The sequence below is a fragment of the Adiantum capillus-veneris genome, chromosome 2 (genome assembly GCF_014529385.1).
Source record: "Adiantum capillus-veneris isolate H3 chromosome 2, ASM1452938v2, whole genome shotgun sequence".
Classification (NCBI taxonomy): Eukaryota; Viridiplantae; Streptophyta; class Polypodiopsida; order Polypodiales; family Pteridaceae; genus Adiantum; species Adiantum capillus-veneris.
In genome coordinates, this window is record NC_140932.1 from 89,866,022 (window position 1) to 89,871,545 (window position 5,524).

The following is a 5,524-nucleotide window of genomic DNA, read 5'->3' on the forward strand; positions in this document are numbered from 1 at the left end:
GGGCACCATGGTTCAACCGCATGGCTACCAACATGAAGTTCCCTGAAAGGAGAATCTATTTCATCTACACGGAAAAGAGCATGTACATATATGCTAATGATCCCTGGTAAATACGCTTGCTTTTGATAAGTCAATGAAAAGCTCTAATTTTTCATATATTATTTTTGTTAGAGAATTTGTAAATGATTATAATGTTTTCACAAGTAGCAATAAAGGGAATCAAGAGAAATTAGAGTTGTCTAATTTTCTAAATGGATTCCAAGATGTTTTCATTGATGAAATCCCTAGTGAGCTACCTCCAAAACGAGGGGATGATGACCATGCAATAGAGCTTCTACTAGGAAGCTCACCACCTAATAAACCTCCTTATTGAGTTTCACAAGCTCAACAAGAGGAGATCATGAGGCAAGTGTATGAATTGGTGGAAAAGGGGATGGTGAGGCCTAGCTCCTCTCCATTTTGTTCACAGTACTTTTAGTGCAAAATAAAGATGACACATATCACATGTGTGTCGACTATAGAGCACTAAATAGGATCACTATAAAAAAATATTTCTCGTGCCACTAGTAGAAGATCTATTTGATAAGTTACAAGTTTTGTCCTGACAAATGCTCCAACCGCATTTAAACTCATGATGGACAAAAATCCTCAGGCCACTCAAATTCTCTTGAGGAGTACAAGTGACACCTCCAGGTAATCTTTCAAGTTGTGAGAGAGAATAAGCTTTTCATTAATCAGAGGAAAAGTGAATTTTTCCTTCAAGAGATTCAATATTTAGGTCACATTATCTCTCAAGATGGTATTCGTATGGATCCATCAAAGTCGGAGGTAATAAAAGCATGGCCTAATCCAAGGAATCTACATGCACTAAGAAGCTTTATTGGTATGTGTGTATACTGTAGACGCTTCATAGAAAATTTTCCTCAAATAGCACGACCATTACATGACTTAACAAAGAAGAACGTTCAGTATTCATGGACTGCTAAGGAGCAAAATGCTTTTGAAAAGCTCAAAGAGAATCTTACCTCTCAATCAGTCCTCATGCTTTCGGATCTCTCAAAGCCATTTGAGGCCCAATGTGGTGCTTGTGGCGATTGCATTGGAGCAGTTTTGCTTCAAGAAGGGCATGCCATAGCATTGATGGCCGGAAATGACATGCCATATGGGGTGGCCTCTACACCACACATAGCCTGAACATCCCCGAGCATCATCTCGAGGTAGGAGTGATCCTATGGGTAGGAAGGGGCACCACCTAGCATAAATGCGGCTAGGACGCAAACATACATGACCTAGGGTAGCAAACGTGAAATGCTCTCTAGGTAGTCAATATGAAATGGTGGTGTAACAACCGTTCACATGTAGAGAAATGCCTCATCACAAATCATTAGTATGTACACGAGAGACATATGTGAAAAGATCGGAACAGGGCACACTGACTGGCGGAAAAGATTGCACATGATGGAGCACGAGTAGGGTGATATACAAGAGACGAAACATCTCGTAACTATGGGAATTCAGAATAGAGGATGGACCCCAAAGATCAAGACACAATTACACCCCTTTATTGGTGATGAAGATACTTACAAGTGGTGGTCTTGACGACTACAAACCTGGCTCTTGGCATTTGTGATGCAACATGAGATACGAGCGCCATATGGTGCATGGCAAGGTTGGAGTTAGCGGGAGGGTTAGTTGAGGGAGAACAACAAGACGATGCAGCCACCGACGACCTCGATCACCAACATTGAGAGCGGGCCAAGGTGGTATGGCATTGATACCTTCAATCCAAGCGTGCTCATGTTGCTTGGTGGGAGAGTAGCGACTACTTCACGTGCATAGAGTGGTCGTGATTAGTAACTCAACATGGTGTGGTGAATCATCGGAAGAATGGTGATGTTGCCAATGCTAAGTGCCCAACGCTTGCAACCAAACATGATGCCACTAGCTCTCAAGCATGGGTGCAGTACGTGCTTAGTGGTGCTTACAATGTAGAGTGCATGGAGCTAGTATGCCCCTCCTTCACTTGAGTGTTCTCTCTTGGGTGTCTCCTCTCCCCTATGTATTGTGTGTATTTTGTGCTAAGCGGAGGCCTCTTTATATAGGCTTGAGAGGTGGTCCTTACCCACTGGTCATTGCAAATATCCTCTGGTCGCAGTAGAAGGCCTAGATGCCTCTCTAGTAAGAGAGATAGAGAGAGAGAAGGTAGAGATAGAGATAGAGATAGAAAGAGTGGGGTTGGGGAGATTTTTTTAACAATCCACTAGTCATGGCTAGGTTATTAGGGAAGAGTGGGGTTTTAGGGTATTCACACGGGTTTTGTCAATGGTTTGGGTGGTCGGTGCGAGGTTTTAGTGCTGCTGGAGTCGGTTTTTGTTGTAAGAAGCCGAGATCTTTGAGTTACCCCCTTTCAGTGTTGGCCAAGGCATGCCTTCGGCGCCTTTGCTCGTTTTGGTGTTGGCGATGCGTGATCTGGGTCGTCCTCCTTTTGTTGATGTCGTTGTAATCGTCGAATCCTCCGTTTTTTTGGGTATTTATGTGTGTGCGTTTATGCATGTGTGTGCATGTATGGGTGCATGTGCATATGAATATATATATATATATATATATATATATATATATATATATATATATATATATATATATATATATATATATATATATATATATATGCGTAATCTTGTGTGTGTGTGTGTGTATTTATATGTGTGTGCGCGAGCGTGCGTGGGAACGAGGGGGAATATATTATATATGTAAATATATATAGTTTTGTTTTTATTTTTTTGTTTTTTCGGTGAACTGCTGCAACGTAGAGGCGGGGAGAGATGGGGTGAGAGAGAGGATGTGTGCGCGAGGTGTGTGTGTGTGTGTGTGTATGTGTCTATGTGAGTGTGTGTGTGTGTGTGTGTGTGTGTGAGTGAGTGATGCAGCGCTTGCACAGGCTGAGTGGAGAGAGTGAGCGCGAGCAGCGTGTGTGTGGGCTGCCTGCTATGCGTGTGAGCGCGAGGGAGAGAGGGGGTGGGTGAGGGTGAGAAGGGGATAGGGGATGGGTGGTTGCATTCCATGGTGCCCGCATGGGCTGGGTCTGTGGGGGCGAGAGAGCACGTGCGCAAGCGGATCCGACAAAGGGTGCAAAACGAGTGGGGGGGGGGGGGGGGGGAAGCTTAGTCAACGAAAAAAGGGGGGGGGGTATATTAGTGAGAGAGAGATTGCCCCTAAGGCGGGTTCCCACCATGGGGAAAAAAGAGAGAGAGAGGGAGTGTGAGGTTGTGAGAGAGGGTGAGAGAGGATAGGGGGTAGGTGGAGGGGAAATGAATAGAGAGAGAGAGAGAGAGAGAGAGAGAGAGAGAGAGAGAGAGAGAGAGAGAGAGAGAGAGAGAGAGAGAGAGAGAGAGAGAGAGAGAGAGAGAGAGAGATTCTTATCTATTGCCTGCGGGGCTGCTCTCTCAAGGAGAGAGTGAGAGCTAATGGGAGGGGAAGATGGGGGGGGGGGGGGGGGGGGGGGGGGGGTAGGCTGGTGGTCTGCCAGAGCTGGGAAGAAAACAACCCCCGTATGGGGAGGAGAGTGAGGCCAAAGGGATGTGGACGAGAGGGGAGATGGAGTAGCGGGCCATGGGAATGGGAAGGTAAGGCTGAGTGTGTGTGTGTGTGTGTAGATAAGAGAGAGAGAGAGAGAGAGAGAGAGAGAGAGAGAGAGAGAGAGAGTATGAATGAGGAAGAGAGAGTGTGCCGAGAAGGGAGAGAGGGGAAGAGGGAGGTGCATAGGGAGAAATGGTGGCCTGCTAGGCTGGGGTATGGACGAGCTAGGCCCGTGAGGTGGACTAGGGCATTGCCGGGCCTTCCGACGGTGTTGCCAAGGCTCCGGCAGAAGAAAAATATTTTTTTTTTCCTTTTTGATTTTTAAAAATTGGCTATCATTAGCCCTCCCCTTTTGGCTAGAGGCATTCATGTTTCTAGCTCATCTGTTTGATCATTGTCGCCGGAGGTGGCGGTTGATGGTGTATCCTCATTCAGAATGTCGATAGGTGGAGCCTGGTCAAATTGAAGAAAATAAGGTTTGAGCCGCCAACCATTTACCCTGGTTTTATGAAGTTTTCCATTAGCTTCCATAAGCTGGTAGCTTCCATTGGCATACTTTTTCCTGATGATGAAAGGGCCTTCCCATCGGAGTAGGAGTTTCTTATCTTTGTGCGTGTCAAAGCGATTGTCGTAGCGGAGCACCAAAATTCCTTTCTTCAATTCTTTTTGCCGAAGATGCTGGTTAAAGCTAAGCCGTCTGTGCTCTGCGTGCCGCATAATAATCTATTGCTTCTTCTCTGTCCAGCTGTAGTCTCTCCAAGTCGATGATGTGATCTCTCAAATGCATGTTGGGCCGTTAAGGTTGGCTTGCCATTACTATGAGACTTTGTATTTGCACTTCAATGGGCAAGATTGCTTCCTTACCAAATACCAGATGATACGGTGTGAATCCCAAGGATGTACGAAATGAGGTTCTGTAGACCCACAAAGCTGGTAGTAGGTACTTATCCCAGTCTCCAGGATGATTGTTTACCTACTTGGTAATAATTTTAGAAACCATTCCATTCACCTTTTCAACTAGGCCATTACATTGAGGGTAATATGGTGAAGAGTGCCTCCTTGTAATGCCCAATTTCTGCATTAATTCTCTTACCAAGTCTGCTCTGAAACCTGGCCCTCTATCAGAGATGATCTCTAATGGTGTGCCAAACCTACAGCATATGTGCTCGTAGATAAACTTACCTACCTCTACCGCTGTGATTCTAGTAGTGGTTGTAGCTTCTGCCCATCTAGTCATGTAGTTGACCCCCATGATGATATAGAATTTTCTTGAGTTGGCCCTAGGTAATGGTCCTATGGCATCGATACCCCACTTTTCAAATGGTCCATATGAAAGAATAGGTGTCTGTGGTTCATGCATAAGTGACCTAGTGCCGGCCTTTTGACACAACTTACACGTTTTGCACCAGTGGTGTACATCACGGTTGAGGCTAGGCTATATGAAGCCAACCTGCAAGATTTTCCTACTTGTTATGTCTAGGGCAAAGTGACCACCACAAACCCCGTCGTGACAGCTAGCAATTACTCACGTGATTTCATGAGAGAGAGGGACCTTCCTGAGTATTTGGTCCTTACCCTTACAGTACAAACCGTCATTGATGAGCCAATACCTTGTGGCCTTCTGCGTCAGCCATTGCTTCTGTCCCTTTGTTAAATGCATGATGTCCAAAAAATGCATGATGGCATTCCCCTGTTTCCAAAAAATGCATGATGTCAGGTAAGGCGTCACTACCTTGAAATAGAGGGATCTTTAGCTTTATAGCCCCAACCACCACTTCCTACAGTCTTTCACTTGCTAGGGCATCTGCTTCATGGTTTTGAGTCCTTGGGATATGGTGTATTTGAAACTTCTTCAAACTTAACCAACAAGGTTTTTACACCACGTAAGTGAGTCCTCAAGCTAGGATTCTTGCATGTCCATACTCCATTTACTTGTCTTACTAGAAGT